At 56.1% G+C, this 19,134-nt stretch overlaps 1 long non-coding RNA gene across 4 annotated transcripts; it reads left to right on the top strand.

Annotated features, from left to right (window-relative positions):
* The first annotated feature begins 354 nt into the window (after nt 1–354).
* Nucleotides 355–12,589, top strand: LOC137466557 (uncharacterized). Of its 4 annotated transcripts, none has more exons than XR_010995211.1 (4): nt 355–933; nt 10,997–11,068; nt 11,156–11,257; nt 11,716–12,134. It is a non-coding gene; the product is annotated as an uncharacterized lncRNA (long non-coding RNA). The 4 variants fall into 4 exon arrangements; XR_010995213.1 differs by lacking the exon at nt 355–933 and adding an exon at nt 12,500–12,589 and having other exon boundaries at nt 10,769–11,068; nt 11,716–11,823; XR_010995210.1 differs by lacking the exon at nt 355–933 and having other exon boundaries at nt 10,769–11,068.
* The last annotated feature ends 6,545 nt before the right edge of the window (nt 12,590–19,134 follow it).

Consider the following 19,134-nt stretch of genomic DNA (forward strand, 5'->3'; position numbering starts at 1 on the left):
GCAGCCAGCCCTGAGCTCCCCAGGCCCCTGTGCAGTTTTGGCCATCTCCATTCTCATCTGGCTCCCACAGACTTATCTGACCCCCTTGCAGTGCCCAGTTCTGTGAGTGAGTAGGGGATCCCAACACACCATGGAAATGGCTCTGATCTTTGCTCCCTTCTAGACTGGGATCAGGACACGGATTATCTGGAAGCCCTGCTGGATTATGGCTTGAGACTCTTGGGAAATGCTGGAGGCAAGTTCTCAATGTACCATCTTGTCAGAATAAGCAGAGACAAGGAGGCCAGAGCTCACACATTTGCCCTTTCCCTTAAGGCACTCTCAGGGCAGATGGATTCAGGAAAATTTGCCCGGCTCCCTTCTCAAGCCCTGAGGGATCCCACAGGATCGCTGTCAGTGGGAGGAAGGAGCATTTAGCTCTCCATCTTCCATCCAGGTGCAATGCCAGTGTGTCCTTCCGGGTGCTCTGTGCAGCCACGGAGAAGAGCAGAGAGGGAAGGGGCCGGGCCCAGGGCTGTTTCCCGGGGCTGTGCCTTTCGCAGCTCCTTTGCTGGCCCCAGGGAGCCTGAGCTGCTCCTGCTGCAGCTGCCAAGCCCTGGCCCAGGCTGGGGCTGGGTTTAGAGCTGCTGGCAGCTCCAGGGAGTCCTTTCTCCCCTGACTGCCCTGCAAGGGGCTCCTTCCATCCCAGTGTGGGGCCACCGCAGGCACATGGTCCCCCTGCCCCTGCTCCTGAGTGGAAGGCAGAGCTGAGGGAGTGCCTTGGAGGGCACCAATCACCCAGGGGCACTCACTGCCACTCTGGCCTGAAGGAGAATCTTCAGCAGAGTCACAGGAGCTGTTCTGTCCTGCCTTTCTTTGCAGCTGAACCTGTTGCTAAAAGTGATCTGGCTTCCCAACCCACATTCAGGACTGAGCCTCTGGGAGATGGTGAGGGTAGGTCAAGGCCTTTCCCCCTGGGAGAGCTGCCAGCTCAGAGCCCAAAGCTGGGCTGCAGGTGCCAGGACAGAACCATGCACGTGTGTGCCCTCGCCCTGCGCCATCCCCTCAGGAGTTCTGCTCAGGCACAGCAGCTGTTTGGAGGTGGGAGGGTACTGGCCCAGTCTCAAAAACCCCGATGTTTTTCTGATCCTTAACCATGACTTTGAAAAGCTTTGCCTCCTGAAGATGCCCCCTCCCTGAATGGTGGATGATTCCATCTGATCCTGCTGTCCTTTTTCCTTTCTCAAGTGGTGGACACAACATCTCTGCAGAAGGAGGCGCATCCCGGAGGAAGCAGTGGCTCAGTGCCCACCTCTGCTGGAGGAAGGAAGGCGATGCCAGGCACGGACACAGGCACGGGCACAGGCACAGGAGGTAATTGCTGTGCCGGGCTCAGCCGGGCTCAGCCCTCAGCGGGGCTGTGTGGCAGCAGCTCTTCCCCCAGGCCCTGCCCTTGCACGGCCCGGCAGCAGCCAAAGCTGGAGGCGCCTCGGCTTCGAGGCCTCTGGAGCTCGTTCCCAGCCCCGGGGAATCGGGACTCGGGCACCAACGCCCCTCCCGCGGCAGCTGCTCCCGCAGCTGGCCCTGAGCGCCCAGAGGCCCAAGGCACAGGAGCAGCCCCGAGCGGGAGCCCTGCTGCGAGCCCAGGGCCAGAGCCAGCCCTGGCTCCTGACTGGGCAGGGGCTGCACTGGCTCCTGACAGGGCCTGACTCTGCCCCCTGGGGCTGGGGGAGCTGTCACGGGGCAGGGAGGGCCAGGGCTGGCAGGGGCTGCTCAGGGATGGGTTTGGCCCGGGTCCCTCCAAGCAGCGACTGCCCAAGCAGCTGCGCTGGCCCCGGGCTCTCCTCCCGGCCGGCTGGGCTTTGCTGGGTGGCACAGCCTGTGCCGAGGGGCGGCAAGGTGCCTGCAGGCCCCAGCTCTGGGGGAAGCAGAGAACGTCCTGGCCGTATCCACCGTGCTGCCAGCTCAGCAGTGCAGCACAGCGCGGGCTCCTGCTCCCCATTGGTCTCACAGATGCAGCCGGCACCACAACACGGGTTCCCGATTCCCAGAAGGACATCAGAACGGGTGTCTGTAAGGGAACAGGCTGCTGGCTAGGGTTAACGGCAGGCCTGTTTCTTTTGGAGCTGGTCTTTATTTTATGCTGTGTTGGAATCTGGTGTTGCTGGAAGAGAAAATGGTGGGTGTTTTGTTCATCATTCTTTCAAATAGTTTCTTTTGAAAGCCTAATGTAGACAGGGAACGTTCCCAGTGAGGCTGCAGTGGAGTTGTGGCCGGTCCGTGGTTGTCCAAAGAGCTCTGCTGAGGGTTCTGCTGCTGCCCAGGGCTTTCATTGGCCTCTTCATTGCTGGGCCTTGTCCTGGGGGGCCCGCTGGGGCTGCAGCCAGTGCTGGCCCCCTCTGAGGCTGCCTGGCCAAGAGCAGCCCCAGGGGCACAGGGCGGAGGCAAGGCAAGGTGGGGAGGAGAAAGAGCGGGGACGGGTTCGCCCTCGAAAGGCAGACGCGCTCTGGGGCCCGCTCCTGGCCAGGGAGCCTGCCCAGAGCCGTCCCCTGCTCGCCGGGGCCTTGAGGGGCAGCTGTCCAGCTGGGCCAAGCTGTGCCAGCCGCTCCAGCCGTGCTGGGGAGCCTTGCCAGCTCTGGGCCCTGCTGTGCAGGAGGGTCCCAGTGTGCCAAAGGCAGCCGGGGGCCTCAGCCGCTCCTCTCTGCACAGGAGCGCCTCTGCAGCTTCACAAGACCGGCCAAACACCTCAGTCTGGGAGAACTGGACCTGTCATCCTGCACCTCCTTACCAGTGTCTATTGTCCCTTCCACCGCTGCATTACGAGCCTATTGATGGAAGTACACTGCAACTACCACCCAGAACAGGACCCTCTCTCCCAGAAGGGACTGGCCCTGCTGTCCTGCCAGGGCAAGAGGTGCAGCCCTCCAACCAGGGAATAGTTTGTTAGAAAAGTTATACTGACTGCTAAAAATGTAGGAGGTTTATTAAAAATTTATTAAAAATACAACCGGAGACTGAATACATAAAATATTAGAGTGCCCGGCGTAGTGGATTTTCCCTGTCCATGTGCTCATCCACACAATGGAGGTTTTGCCTTTTCATTCTTTTGCCCTTCTTAAAGTTCTGTCCATCAACTCCTTTTTTGCTGTCCAGCGGTGGAGTTTACTTCCTTACATCTCAATTGGAGCTCAGGTGCTGCTCTTGTAACAAGGTGACCCTCTTCAATGTCCCGAACTCAGGTCGCTCCATGAGAACAACACAAAGGGGGGTAAAACAGAACTCTGTAAAACTTCTCTTTACATACATACATTATATTTGTCTTTTAATTGTGAGAGTCAACTATCACATTACTCATCTGTCACAGGCTTGATTCCAGCAACATATTTGGGCTTCAGCTCATGTGTCTGTGTGCTACCTCCAGCACTGGCGCAGCTGCTTGTCTGGTGGACAGGCAGCAGCCAGGCATGGGGCTCCTGGGGCTAACAGCAACCTCATGTTATCTTTGTTTTTCATTTTGAAAAAGTTATATAAGTGTTTCATTTGTAGCATCTAATAAAAGTTTTTCATAGAATGGAGACCCCAGATATTTGTTCCACTTTACTTCAAGAGTTCTGTGTTTGTCAAAGGAGTTTTACAGTTGCAGATACCTAGAATCTTCTGACACTTTGGCAATACAAACAAAAAAAAAAATTGTTTTTAATTCATAATGTTTACTCTTGCCCAGCCGGGACAAGACCAGCCCAGCCCACGGGAATTGTTATGCTCCGGGCACTTGGGTACTGAGCAGTCCTGCCGGGGAACCTCCGTGGGAGAGATGTCCCAAAACCTGGGAGAGACTGCACGGGGTGCCCAAGGTGGGGAAAGGGCAGAGGGCGAGAGCAAGGCTCCAGTGTGTCCTGAGAGGGCCTGGCTATGTGTCCTTGGGCTGGAGGAGCTGTCACAGGGCAGGGAGGGCCAGGGCTGGCAGGGGCTGCTCAGGGATGGGTTTGGCCCGGGTCCCTCCAAGCAGCGACTGCCCAAGCAGCTGCGCTGGCCCCGGGCTCTCCTCCCGGCCGGCTGGGCTTTGCTGGGTGGCACAGCCTGTGCCGAGGGGCGGCAAGGTGCCTGCAGGCCCCAGCTCTGGGGGAAGCAGAGAACGTCCTGGCCGTATCCACCGTGCTGCCAGCTCAGCAGTACAGCACAGCGCGGGCTCACGCTCCCCACCGAACCTGTAGAGCTTCAAAGCAAGACAGGAACACATGCCCTGAATCCACTTTGATGAGTCTCAAGGATTTTCTGCTCGCAGCATGGACACAAGCAGTGCATGATAGGTACAGCATAGACTCTGTTCACTGTGTCACTTGCCATGGCCTCTTTCACAGTCATATCCTTCCCCCTTCACATGTCCTGCCAAACACCTAAGGGAGAACTGGACCTCTAATCGCACATCTCCATGCCCATGCGTAATTTCCCTGTCACAGCTGCTTTATCAACTTGCTGCTGTGCGGATGCTGCCACCACCCAAACAAGGTCCTCTACCCCTGAAGGCACTGGCCCCGCTCTCAGGCCCTTGCTGAAGGTGAGTAGGGCTTGGCCCAACTCTTCTGTTACCATAAAGACATGGAGCTGTCACCCCAGTGTTCGGGTGGTACCACCAGCAAAGCCCAGCCGGCACCAGCTCTGGCTGAGCTCCATGCCCAGGAGCAGCCGTGGATGCCCACGGTGAGGGCAGGCAGGAGCCAGGCAGGGGCTGCTGTGAGCAGCAGCGGGGCCCCGAGGGGCTGGGCGAGCCCATGCTGAGCGTCCCTGGGCTGAGGGCCCATTTCCTTCAGTGGGATCATCTGGGCCTGCAGCTCCTCCAGTGGCATGCCCAGGAAAAGAGGGAAGCCATCAAGAGCCTGTGAGTCACAGGGACGGGGTGTGGCTTCCTCCCTCCTTGGGTAGCGGGCTGGTTAAAAGAGGCCTCTAGGGAGCGCGGCGAACAGGAGCGGGCAAACAGGGCTGTGGCTCGCCTCTGAAGGGCAGTTCGCGAGGCAGTTGGCACAGGCAGGGCAAGCAGGAAGGGTTGCAGCTTTTCTTTCTAGTCAGGTTTACTGTGTGTTGTTTGCAGCGTTTCTGTTGGTTGATTGGTTTTGGGGTTACTGGTAGTAATGGTTTTTACGTGATTGAAAAGTGTAGATAATACGAGTGTATGTAATCAGATGGAACCCTCCAAAAAGGATGCATCTGTCCAGACCCATTCCTGTGCAGAGTGTTTGAGCTCAGCGGTGGATTCAGGGGGAGTTGTGGAGAAAACCTGCCTGCGGTGTGAACAGGTGAACAATCTCCTTTCACTGGTGGCCGAGCTTAGGGAGCAAGTTGAAAGACTCAGGAGTATCAGCGAAAGAGAAAGGGAAATAGATTGGTGGAGTTCAGCCCTTCCATCCTTAAGGGAGGCCCAGCAAGAGTCAGAGGACTCCCATGCCTCTCACTGTCAGGCAATAGAGGGGCACCTGGTAGATGAAGGAGAGTGGAAATGGGTCCCTGCCCAGGGAGGGTATGATAAAAATTCCTCCCGACCCCCATCCCCTAGCCAGGTGCCACTTCAGAATAGGTATGCGCCCCTGGATCTAGAGACTCAGCCAGATGATTTAGAAGAAGCTTATCTGCCCAGTGAGCCTCCCAGTTATCATTAACCTATAAGATGGATCACTACCTCTAATATCAAAAAGATAAGAAGGGTAATTGTAGTGGCTGATTCCCTTCTGAGGGGAGCAGGGGGCCCCGTACGTCGACCGAACCCACCCCACAGGGAGGTCTGCTGCCTCCCTGGGGCCCGGGGACGAAAGATCACTGAGACACTGCCTGGGCTGATTCAGTCCTCTGATTATTACCCACTGCTGATACTCCAGGCTGGCAGCGATGAGATTGAAAAGAGGAGTGTCAGGACAATTAAAAGGGACTTTAGGGCACTGGGACAAGTGGTTGATGGGACGGGGGCACAGGTAGTCCTTTCCTCAGTCCCTTTGGTGGCTGGGAAAAACGGTGAAAGGAACAGGAGAGCTCAAACTATCAATGAGTGTTGCAAGGGTTGGTGTCAGCAGCAGAATTTTGGATTCTTTGATCATGGGGCAACTTTTATGGCACCTGGCCTGCTGCAACCAGATGCTCTCCATCTCTCTGTTAAAGGCAGAAGGCTTTTAGCTGATGAGCTAGCAGACCTTGTTGAGAGGGCTTTAAACTAGGTTTCAAGGGGGAAGGAGATATAGCTGGGCTCTCTGGAAGCAGGCCCAAGGATGGTAAGCCTGAGTTAGGGATGGAATCAGCAGCCCAGCTGAGGTGCATGCACACCAATGCACACAGCATGGGCAACAAACAAGAAGAGCTGGAGGCCATGGTGCAGCAGCAGAGCTGCAGAGCTATGCTATGATTGCCATCACAGAAACAGGGTGGGATGACTCACATGGCTGGAGCACTGCCCTGGATAGCTACAAGCTCTTCAGGAGAGACACGAGAGGGAGAAGAGGTGGAGGGGTGGCCCTTTATTTAAAGAATAAAAAAGGGAGGCTTTGGACACCATGGATATTGGAACTAATTGGCAGAATGTTGAATGCCTATGGTAAGAATTAGGGGGAAGGCCAACAAGGCTGACATCCTACTGAGAGTCTGTTATCATCCACCCAGGCAGGAAGAAGAGGTGGACAACTCATTCTATAAGCAGCTAGAGAATGTTTCAGGATCATCAGCCCTTGTTCTTGTAGGCGACTTCAACTTGCCAGACATCTGCTGGGAACTCAATACAGCAGAAAAAAAGCAGCCCAGGAAATCTGTAGAGTGTGTGGAGGACAACTGTTTGTTGCAGCTGGTGGGCGAGCCCCCCAGGGGAGGAACTATGTTAGATCTGCTGTTTGCAAATGGAGGTGGACTGGGGAGAGATGTGGTGGTTGGAGGCTGCTTGGGCCACAGTGATCATGAAATGATAGAATTTGTTGCATGGCAAGCTGATCTGTAGTCAGCATTAATCAAGTTATAATAAGCAGTCCAGCTCTGCTCCGTGTACCGGCCTCTGTGTTCGACTGACAGAAGCTCAGAGCCAGTGGGAGCTCTCCTAGGATGCAGGCATTGTATAGGTTCAGAGTCTCGGGGCACACAGATAGACCAATGAGCTGTCTCGACCTGGGAGCTTTGAATGGGCTATAAAAGAAAGCTCCGGACAATAAACAAGGCTGTTTTTCTGAGGAAACACGAGTGGTCTGCCTTATGTTACGTCTCAGACATGGGAACACCGTGGCATCAAGATGTCTTGCTATTTTGTGAAATCAGGAGGAACGTCAATAAGACTTTTACATTGGACTTCCAGAGGGCAGACTTTGGCCTGTTTCGGAGACTTGTTCAGAGAGTTCCTTGGGAAGCAGCCCTTAAAAACAAAGGAGTCCAGGAAAAGTGGGCATGCTTCCAAACAGAGATCTTGAGGGCACAGGAGCAGGGCGCCCCTGGGTGCCGAAAGATGAGTCGACGAGGCAAATGCCCAGCCTGGATGGGCAAGGAGGTTTTGGAGGAATTTAGGAATAAAAGGAGGATGTATCATCTTTGGAAGGAGGGTCGGGTCTCTCCGGAAGAATTTAAGGGGGTTGCTAAAGCATGTAGGAAAAAAAAATTAGGGAGGCCAAAGCTCAGTTTGAACTTAAAATGACAACTTCTGTAAAGGGTAATAAAACTGTTTTTGCAAATGCATCACTGGTAAAAGGAAGGGTAAGACCAACCTTTGTTCTTTATTAGATGTGGGAGGGAACTTAGTAACTGCAGATCAGGAGAAGGCAGAGGTGCTTAACGCCTTCTTTGCCTCAGTCCTTAGTGGGAATGACTTGTCCCCAGGACAGCTGTCCTCCTGGGTTGGTTGATGGAGCCAGGGAGCAGAATGGGCCCCCTGTTATCCAGGAGGAGGCAGTCAGAACTGCTGAGCTGTTTAGACGTTCATAAATCCATGGGAACAGATGGGATGCAGCCCAGGGTGATGAGGGAGTTGGCAGATGAGCTTGCAAAGCCACTCTCCATCATTTACCAGCAGTCCTGGCTCACTGGTGAGGTTCCAGATGGCTGGAAGCTGCACAGTGTCACACCCATTCACAACAAGGGCAGGAAGGAGGATCCTGGTAATTACAGGCCAGTCAGCCTGACCTCAGTACCCGGTAAGGTCATGGAACAGTTTATACCGAGTGTCATCACACAGCATCTACAGGATGGCCAGGGTATCAGACCCAGCCAGCAGGGGTTTAGGAGGGGTAGGTCATGTCTGACCAACCTGATCTCCTTTTATGACCAAGTGACCCACCTGGTGGATGCAGGAAAGGCTGCGGATGTTGTCTGTTTGGACTCCAGCACGGCCTTTGACACTGTCTCCCACAGCACACTCCTGGAAGAGCTGCAGCCCACGGCTGGGACAGGAGCACTCTGAGCTGGGTTCAGAACTGGCTGGATGGCCGGGCCCAGAGAGTGGTGGGGAGCGGTGCTGCATTCCAGCTGGCAGCCAGCCAGCAGTGGTGTCCTCCAGGGCTCTGTGCTGGGGCCAGCTCTGTTCAATGTTTCTATTGACCACATGGATGAGGGGATTGAGTCTTTCACCAGTAAATCTGCAGACAACACCAAGCTGGGAGTGTGTGTCGATCTGTTGGAAGGCAGGAGGGCTCTGCAGGGAGACCTGGAACGGCTGGATGGATGGGCAGAGTCCAGTAGGATGAAGTTTAGTAAGTCCAAGTACCCACTCCTGCATTTTGGCCACAATAACCCCCTGCGGCGTTATAGGCTGGGGACGGTGTGGCTGGGCAGTGCCCAGGCAGAAAGGGACCTGGGGGGAACTGGTTGACAGCCGGCTGAACATGAGCCAGCAGTGTGCCCTGGTGGCCAAGAAGGCCAATGGCTCCTGGCCTGGATCAGCAGGAGCAGGGAGATCATTCTGCCCCTGTGCTTGGCGCTGGTCAGGGCACACCTTGAGTGCCGTGTCCGGTTCTGGGCCCTCCGTTTGGGATGGACATTGACACACTCGAGCACATCCAGAGGAGGCAACGAGGCTGGTGAGGGGCCAGGAACACAAGCCCTGTGAGGAGCAGCTGAGGGAGCTGGCGGTGTCCAGCCTGGAGAAAAGGAGACTCAAGGGTGGCCTTATCACTCTACAACTTCCTGAAAGGTGGCTGTGCTCAGGTGGGGTTGGGCTCTTTCTCCAAGCAGCAACTGACAGAACCAGGGGACACAGCCTCAAGCTGCACCAAGGGAAATGTAGATTGGATGTTAGGAAAAGGTTTTTCACGGAAAGAGTGATAAAGTACAGGCATGGCCTGCCCGGGGAGGTGGTGGAGTCACCGTCCCTGGACGTGTTTAAAAAAACACTGGACGTGGCACTCGGTGCCATGATTTAGTTCAAGTACTGGGACATGGGTTGGACTCGATGATCTTGAAGGTCTCTTCCAACATGGTCATTCTGTGAATTTTGTATGAATTCTGTGAATTCTGAGCAGCTTCAGGCACACAGCCTGACCAGCAATGTCAGCTGGCAAAACAAAGGTTTTGCTGAGAAATGGCCCTTTGATGAAACAAAACATTTACAGTCAGGGCAGTCCGTTTATATAGATGGGGGTACACTCTGGGGGTACAGCCAAGGCCATGAGGTCACAGCAGGCTCTGGGGTCACAGCAGGCTGAGGTCACAGCAGGCTCTGAGGTCACAGAGGTGCCAGAGCCCCGTGGTTGCACAGCACCACAACAACCGAGCAGTCAGTCCTTGAGCACAACTGTTGCGGCAGCAGCGGCGCTGGCAGCAGTGGTGCTGACATTGGGACAGCGGTGTGAGGACAGCGGTGGCAGCAAGAGCTGCGGGACTGGCAGAGGGCAAGGCACCATGGCCCTTGCTCTGCGCCTCTTCCTCCTGCTCCTCCTGGCCGTGGCCCTGCCTGCCAGGGCTGCCCAGGCTGCTCCGCTGCAAGCGCGGGGAGCAGGTGAGCCGGCAGCCTGGCTCCCCTTTCCCGGGACAGCGCTCCCTGCTCCCCGGGAAGCACTGGGGGATGCTTTTCCCTGGGCTTTAGGGAGGGTTTCTGCTGTGGGAGGGAGAGAGACCCCGGGGACCCCGGCAGCCCCATTTTCCTCTCCAGAAATGTCACACAGGGCAGGGAAAGAGGGTGGGGTGTGACCAGGAGCCAGCCCAGAGTTTCCCAAGCCCCTATGCAGCTTTGGCCATGTCCATTCAAATCTGGATCCCTTAGCCTTACCTGACCCCCTTGCAGTGCCCAGTTCCCCAATGCAGAAGGGATCCCAGCACACCGTGGAAATGGGTCTGGTCGCTGCTTCCCTCTAGATTTGGATCGCAAATTGAATTATTTCCAAGTGCTGATGAAGGACACTTTAAAGATCATGGAGAATGCTGGAGAGAAGTTCTAACTTTCTCTTTTTACTGACAGAATAATCAGAGTCAAGGAGGCAAGAGTTCACTCATCTGCCATTTTCATTAGGGTTAAGTCGGGGTTGAAGGATTCTGGAAGCCTTGGCCTGCTCCTTTCTGGAGCCCTGAGTGATCCCACAGGATCGCTGTCAGTGGGAGGAAGGAGCATTTAGCTGTCCACCTTCCTCCCGTATGCATTGCCTGTGTGTGCTTCCATGAGCTCTGTGCAGCCACGGAGAAGAGCAGAGAGGGAAGGGGCCGGGCCCAGGGCTGTGCCCCGGGGCTGAGCCTTGGTGCAGCCTGAGGATCTCCAACAGCGCCACGGGAGCTGTTCTGTCCTGCCTTTCTTTGCAGCTGAAGCTGTTGGTGAAGGTGGTCCAGCTTCCCAACCCATAGCCATTACTGAGCCTCTGGGAGGTGGTGAGGGTAGGTCAAGGCCTTTCCCCCTGGGAGAGCCGCCAGCTCAGAGCCCAAAGCTCGGCCAGGGGGCCATGGCTGCAGGTGCCAGGACAGAACCATGCACGTGTGTGCCCTCGCCCTGCGCCATCCCCTCACGAGTTCTCCTGCGGCTCCGTGCTGCCCGTGCAGATCTGCAGAGATGACAGGAGCTTCTGTGGCTGTTGTGTTACAGGTGTGTCTGCAGGGAGGACGTTCCCAGGTCCTTTGGTGGATGTTGCACGCAAGCCCAGCTCCCGTCGCAGGGGTTAGTAGCGTGTCCCTGGTGACCCCACAGGCTAAACAATGATTTTGTGGGATCCATTCCTGGGAAACGGAACTATGTTGCTTGAAGGTCCTCCGACGGGAAAGAACAAAGCTACAGGACACAAGAAACCCCATGGGCCATCCGAATACATGAGGCAAATGCTGAAAGGATTGCTGCAGGGAGGAAATGGTGAGAGCATTTTCCTCAGCCTTCCCCTGGGACTCAGCAGCCGGGGGCTTTCCCTGCACATCTGGGCACGCCGTGCCCGGCACAGCGGGAAGGGATCCATGGCAGCCTGGCTGCCCTGCTGCTGCTTTCACGGCCTGCAGGGCTGTTTGCCAGCCTGGCCTGGCTGCAGCTTCTCCCCAGCCTCTGCAGGAAGGCATTTGGCACCAGCTGACAGGGAGCGCAAACTGCAGCATGGACCATGCACTCCCTGAGATCCCCTGCAATTTCCCAGTCCCCAGGCAGATTAGGAGGAGCAGTGGTTTGGAGGAGGGAGTGGGTCGTAGCCTACCCAGAAATTTTATAGGGATTTCCTGATCCTTAACCATGCTTGCCTTTCACAAGCATTGCCTCCTGAAGATGCCACCTCCACAATGGGCAGCAGTCCCACCTGATCCAGCTGTCCCTCTTCCTTTCTCCAGAAGTGGATGGAGAGGCTGTGCTGAAGGCTGAGTTTCCCGGAGGAAGCAGTGGCTCATTGGCAGCCTCTGCTGCAGGAAGGGAGGCGATGCCAGGCACAGGCACAGGAGGTAATTGCTGTGCCTCTGGGCCTGCTGAGCCCTGCTGAGGCTTGAGCTGCCCTCTCTGCTGCTTGGCAGTGCGGGAACAGCCCGGACAAGACCGGCACAGCCCAGAGGAATTGTTATGCTCAGGGCACTCGGGTACTGAGCAGTCCTGCTGGGGTCCCTCCGTGGGAGACACGTCCCTAAACCTGGGAGAGACTGCACGGGGTGCCCATGGTGGGGAAAGGGCAGAGGGCGAGAGCACGGCTCCAGTGTGTCCTGAGAGGGCCTGGCTATGTGCCCTTGGGCTGGGGCAGGTGTGCCAGCAGAAGGAGGGCGGGTGGTTGGTAGGACAGGAGGGAGGGAGGGAGGGAGGGCGTTGGGGAGGGATATTTGCGGCACTGCCTGCTGCAGTTTTCCCAAGGGATTAAAAGAAAGTTTCCTTTGTACAAGTGAGAGAATCCCCATGGGCCGTGGGCTGCTCCAGTTTCCTCTCCAGGGATGCTGCACTGGGCCTGCAAAGAGGATGGGGGTTGACCAGCAGCCAGCCCTGAGCTCCCCAGGCCCCTGTGCAGTTTTGGCCATCTCCATTCTCATCTGGCTCCCACAGACTTACCTGACCCCCTTGCAGTGCCCAGTTCTGTGAGTGAGTAGGGGATCCCAACACACCATGGAAATGGCTCTGATCTTTGCTCCCTTCTAGACTGGGATCAGGACACGGATTATCTGGAAGCCCTGCTGGATTATGGCTTGAGACTCTTGGGAAATGCTGGAGGCAAGTTCTCAATGTACCATCTTGTCAGAATAAGCAGAGACAAGGAGGCCAGAGCTCACACATTTGCCCTTTCCCTTAAGGCACTCTCAGGGCAGATGGATTCAGGAAAATTTGCCCGGCTCCCTTCTCAAGCCCTGAGGGATCCCACAGGATCGCTGTCAGTGGGAGGAAGGAGCATTTAGCTGTCCAACTTCCTCCCGTGTGCAATGCCAGTGTGTGCTTCCGTGTGCTCTGTGCAGCCACGGAGAAGAGCAGAGAGGGAAGGGGCCGGGCCCAGGGCTGTTCCCCGGGGCTGTGCCTTTCGCAGCTCCTTTGCTGGCCCCAGGGAGCCTGAGCTGCTCCTGCTGCTGCTGCCAAGCCCTGGCCCAGGCTGGGGCTGGGTTTAGAGCTGCTGGCAGCTCCAGGGAGTCCTTTCTCCCCTGACTGCCCTGCAAGGGGCTCCTTCCATCCCAGTGTGGGGCCACCGCAGGCACATGGTCCCCCTGCCCCTGCTGCTGAGTGGAAGGCAGAGCTGAGGGAGTGCCTTGGAGGGCACCAATCACCCAGGGGCACTCACTGCCACTCTGGCCCGAAGGAGAATCTTCAGCAGAGTCACAGGAGCTGTTCTGTCCTGCCTTTCTTTGCAGCTGAACCTGTTGCTAAAAGTGATCTGGCTTCCCAACCCACGTTCAGGACTGAGCCTCTGGGAGATGGTGAGGGTAGGTCAAGGCCTTTCCCCTGGGAGAGCTGCCAGCTCAGAGCCCAAAGCTCGGCCAGGGGGCCAGGACAGAACCATGCACGTGTGTGCCCTCGCCCTGCGCCATCCCCTCAGGAGTTCTGCTCAGGCACAGCAGCTGTTTGGATGTGGGAGGGTACTGGCCCAGTCTCAAAAACCCCGATGTTTTTCTGATCCTTAACTATGACTTTGAAAAGCTTTGCCTCCTGAAGATGCCCCCTCCCTGAATGGTGGATGATTCCATCTGATCCTGCTGTCCTTTTTCCTTTCTCAAGTGGTGGACACAACATCTCTGCAGAAGGAGGCGCATCCCGGAGGAAGCAGTGGCTCAGTGCCCACCTCTGCTGGGGGAAGGAAGGCAATGCCAGGCACGGACACAGGCACGGGCACAGGCACAGGAGGTAATTGCTGTGCCGGGCTCAGCCGGGCTCAGCCCTCGGCGGGGCTGTGTGGCAGCAGCTCTTCCCCCAGGCCCTGCCCTTGCACGGCCCGGCAGCAGCCAAAGCTGGAGGCGCCTCGGCTTCGAGGCCTCTGGAGCTCGTTCCCAGCCCCGGGGAATCGGGACTCGGGCACCAAGGCCCCTCCCGCGGCAGCTGCTCCCGCAGCTGGCCCTGAGCGCCCAGAGGCCCAAGGCACAGGAGCAGCCCCGAGCGGGAGCCCTGCTGCGAGCCCAGGGCCAGAGCCAGCCCTGGCTCCTGACTGGGCAGGGGCTGCACTGGCTCCTGACAGGGCCTGACTCTGTCCCCTGGGGCTGGGGGAGCTGTCACGGGGCAGGGAGGGCCAGGGCTGGCAGGGGCTGCTCAGGGATGGGTTTGGCCCGTGTCCCTCCAAGCAGCGACTGCCCAAGCAGCTGCGCTGGCCCCGGGCTCTCCTCCCGGCCGGCTGGGCTTTGCTGGGTGGCACAGCCTGTGCCGAGGGGCGGCAAGGTGCCTGCAGGCCCAGCTCTGGGGGAAGCAGAGGACGTCCTGGCCGTATCCACCGTGCTGCCAGCTCAGCAGTGCAGCACAGCACGGACTCATGCTCCCCATTGCTCCCACAGATGCAGCCGGCACCACAACACGGGTTCCCGATTCCCAGAAGGACATCAGAACGGGTGTCTGTAAGGGAACAGGCTGCTGGCTAGGGTTAACGGCAGGCCTGTTTCTTTTGGAGCTGGTCTTTATTTTATGCTGTGTTGGAATCTGGTGTTGCTGGAAGAGAAAATGGTGGGTGTTTTTGTTCATCATTCTTTCAAATAGTTTCTTTTGAAAGCCTAATGTAGACAGGGAACGTTCCCAGTGAGGCTGCAGTGGAGTTGTGGCCGGTCCGTGGTTGTCCAAAGAGCTCTGCTGAGGGTTCTGCTGCTGCCCAGGGCTTTCATTGGCCTCTTCATTGCTGGGCCTTGTCCTGGGGGGCCCGCTGGGGCTGCAGCCAGTGCTGGCTCCCACTGAGGATGCCTGGCCAAGAGCAGCCCCAGGGCACAGGGCGGAGGCAAGGCAAGGTGGGGAGGAGAAAGGGCGGGGACGAGATTGCCCTCGAAAGGCAGACGCGCTCTGGGGCCCGCTCCTGGCCAGGGAGCCTGCCCAGAGCCGTCCCCTGCTCGCCGGGGCCTTGAGGGGCAGCTGTCCAGCTGGGCCAAGCTGTGCCAGCCGCTCCAGCCGTGCTGGGGAGCCTTGCCAGCTCTGGGCCCTGCTGTGCAGGAGGGTCCCAGTGTGCCAAAGGCAGCCGGGGGCCTCAGCCGCTCCTCTCTGCACAGGAGCGCCTCTGCAGCTTCACAAGACCGGCCAAACACCTCAGTCTGGGAGAACTGGACCTGTCATCCTGCACCTCCTTACCAGTGTCTATTGTCCCTTCCACCGCTCCATTACGAGCCTATTGATGGAAGTACACTGCAACTACCACCCAGAACAGGACCCTCTCTCCCAGAAGGGACTGGCCCTGCTGTCCTGCCAGGGCAAGAGGTGCAGCCCTCCAACCAGGGAATAGTTTGTTAGAAAAGTTATACTGACTGCTAAAAATGTAGGAGGTTTATTAAAAATTTATTAAAAATACAACCGGAGACTGAATACATAAAATATTAGAGTGCCCGGCGTAGTGGATTTTCCCTGTCCATGTGCTCATCCACACAATGGAGGTTTTGCCTTTTCATTCTTTTGCCCTTCTTAAAGTTCTGTCCATCAACTCCTTTTTTGCTGTCCAGCGGTGGAGTTTACTTCCTTACATCTCAATTGGAGCTCAGGTGCTGCTCTTGTAACAAGGTGACCCTCTTCAATGTCCCGAACTCAGGTCGCTCCATGAGAACAACACAAAGGGGGGTAAAACAGAACTCTGTAAAACTTCTCTTTACATACATACATTATATTTGTCTTTTAATTGTGAGAGTCAACTATCACATTACTCATCTGTCACAGGCTTGATTCCAGCAACATATTTGGGCTTCAGCTCATGTGTCTGTGTGCTACCTCCAGCACTGGCGCAGCTGCTTGTCTGGTGGACAGGCAGCAGCCAGGCATGGGGCTCCTGGGGCTAACAGCAACCTCATGTTATCTTTGTTTTTCATTTTGAAAAAAGTTATATAAGTGTTTCATTTGTAGCATCTAATAAAAGTTTTTCATAGAATGGAGACCCCAGATATTTGTTCCACTTTACTTCAAGAGTTCTGTGTTTGTCAAAGGAGTTTTACAGTTGCAGATACCTAGAATCTTCTGACACTTTGGCAATACAAACAAAAAAAAAAAATTGTTTTTAATTCATAATGTTTACTCTTGCCCAGCCGGGACAAGACCAGCCCAGCCCACGGGAATTGTTATGCTCCGGGCACTTGGTACTGAGCAGTCCTGCCGGGGAACCTCCGTGGGAGAGATGTCCCAAAACTGGGAGAGACTGCACGGGGTGCCCAAGGTGGGGAAAGGGCAGAGGGCGAGAGCAAGGCTCCAGTGTGTCCTGAGAGGGCCTGGCTATGTGTCCTTGGGCTGGAGGAGCTGTCACAGGGCAGGGAGGGCCAGGGCTGGCAGGGGCTGCTCAGGGATGGGTTTTGGCCCGGGTCCCTCCAAGCAGCGACTGCCCAAGCAGCTGCGCTGGCCCCGGGCTCTCCTCCGGCCGGCTGGGCTTTGCTGGGTGGCACAGCCTGTGCCGAGGGGCGGCAAGGTGCCTGCAGGCCCCAGCTCTGGGGGAAGCAGAGAACGTCCTGGCCGTATCCACCGTGCTGCCAGCTCAGCAGTACAGCACAGCGCGGGCTCACGCTCCCCACCGAACCTGTAGAGCTTCAAAGCAAGACAGGAACACATGCCCTGAATCCACTTTGATGAGTCTCAAGGATTTTCTGCTCGCAGCATGGACACAAGCAGTGCATGATAGGTACAGCATAGACTCTGTTCAGTGTGTCACTTGCCATGGCCTCTTTCACAGTCATATCCTTCCCCCTTCACATGTCCTGCCAAACACCTAAGGGAGAACTGGACCTCTAATCGCACATCTCCATGCCATGCGTAATTTCCCTGTCACAGCTGCTTTATCAACTGCTGCTGTGCGGATGCTGCCACCACCCAAACAAGGTCCTCTACCTCTGAAGGCACTGGCCCCGCTCTCAGGCCCTTGCTGAAGGTGAGTAGGGCTTGGCCCAACTCTTCTGTTACCATAAAGACATGGAGCTGTCACCCCAGTGTTCGGGTGGTACCACCAGCAAAGCCCAGCCGGCACCAGCTCTGGCTGAGCTCTATGCCCAGGAGCAGCCGTGGATGCCCACGGTGAGGGCAGGCAGGAGCCAGGCAGGGGCTGCTGTGAGCAGCAGCGGGGCCCCGAGGGGCTGGGCGAGCCCATGCTGAGCGTCCCTGGGCTGAGGGCCCATTTCCTTCAGTGGGATCATCTGGGCCTGCAGCTCCTCCAGTGGCATGCCCAGGAAAGAGGGAAGCCATCAAGAGCCTGTGAGTCACAGGGACGGGGTGTGGCTTCCTCCCTCCTTGGGTAGCGGGCTGGTTAAAAGAGGCCTCTAGGGAGCGCGGCGAACAGGAGCGGGCAAACAGGGCTGTGGCTCGCCTCTGAAGGGCAGTTCGCGAGGCAGTTGGCACAGGCAGGGCAAGCAGGAAGGTTGCAGCTTTTCTTTCTAGTCAGGTTTACTGTGTGTTGTTTGCAGCGTTTCTGTTGGTTGATTGGTTTTGGGGTTACTGGTAGTAATGGTTTTTACGTGATTGAAAAGTGTAGATAATACGAGTGTATGTAATCAGATGGAACCCTCCAAAAAGGATGCATCTGTCCAGACCCATTCCTGTGCAGAGTGTTTGAGCTCAGCGGTGGATTCAGGGGGAGTTGTGGAGAAAACCTGCCTGCGGTGTGAACAGGTGAACAATCTCCTTTCACTGGTGCCGAGCTTAGGGAGCAAGTTGAAAGACTCAGGAGTATCAGCGAAAGAGAAAGGGAAATAGATTGGTGGAGTTCAGCCCTTCCATCCTTAAGGGAGGCCCAGCAAGAGTCAGAGGACTCCCATGCCTCTCACTGTCAGGCAATAGAGGGGCACCTGGTAGATGAAGGAGAGTGGAAATGGGTCCCTGCCCAGGGAGGGTATGATAAAAATTCCTCCCGACCCCCATCCCCTAGCCAGGTGCCACTTCAGATTAGGTATGCGCCCCTGGATCTAGAGACTCAGCCAGATGATTTAGAAGAAGCTTATCTGCCCAGTGAGCCTCCCAGTTATCATTAACCTATAAGATGGATCACTACCTCTAATATCAAAAGATAAGAAGGGTAATTGTAGTGGCTGATTCCCTTCTGAGGGAGCAGGGGGCCCCGTACGTCGACCGAACCCCACCCCACAGGGAGGTCTGCTGCCTCCCTGGGGCCCGGGGACGAAAGATCACTGAGACACTGCCTGGGCTGATTCAGTCCTCTGATTATTACCCACTGCTGATACTCCAGGCTGGCAGCGATGAGATTGAAAGAGGAGTGTCAGGACAATTAAAAGGGACTTTAGGGCACTGGGACAAGTGGTTGAGGGACGGGGGCACAGGTAGTCCTTTCCTCAGTCCCTTTGGTGGCTGGGAAAAACGGTGGAAAGGAACAGGAGAGCTCAAACTATCAATGAGTGTTGCAAGGGTTGGTGTCAGCAGCAGAATTTTGGATTCTTTGATCATGGGGCAACTTTTATGGCACCTGGCCTGCTGCAACCAGATGCTCTCCATCTCTCTGTTAAAGGCAGAAGGCTTTTAGCTGAGAGCTAGCAGACCTTGTTGAGAGGGCTTTAAACTAGGTTTCAAGGGGGGAAGGAGATATAGCTGGGCTCTCTGGAAGCAGGCCCAAGGATGGTAAGCCTGAGTTAGGGATGGAATCAGCAGCCCAGCTGAGGTGCATGCACACCAATGCACACAGCATGGGCAACAAACAAGAAGAGCTGGAGGCCATGGTGCAGCAGCAGAGCTGCAGAGCTATGCTATGATTGCCATCACAGAAACAGGGTGGGATGACTCACATGGCTGGAGCACTGCCCTGGATAGCTACAAGCTCTTCAGGAGAGACACGAGAGGGAGAAGAGGTGGAGGGGTGGCCCTTTATTTAAAGAATAAAAAAGGGAGGCTTTGGACACCATGGATATTGGAACTAATTGGCAGAATGTTGAATGCCTATGGTAAGAATTAGGGGGAAGGCCAACAAGGCTGACATCCTACTGAGAGTCTGTTATCATCCACCAGGCAGGAAGAAGAGGTGGACAACTCATTCTATAAGCAGCTAGAGAATGTTTCAGGATCATCAGCCCTTGTTCTTGTAGGCGACTTCAACTTGCCAGACATCTGCTGGGAACTCAATACAGCAGAAAAAAAGCAGCCCAGGAAATCTGTAGAGTGTGTGGAGGACAACTGTTTGTTGCAGCTGGTGGGCG

This window comes from Anomalospiza imberbis, unplaced genomic scaffold, assembly GCF_031753505.1.
Source record: "Anomalospiza imberbis isolate Cuckoo-Finch-1a 21T00152 unplaced genomic scaffold, ASM3175350v1 scaffold_280, whole genome shotgun sequence".
NCBI lineage: Eukaryota > Metazoa > Chordata > Aves > Passeriformes > Viduidae > Anomalospiza > Anomalospiza imberbis.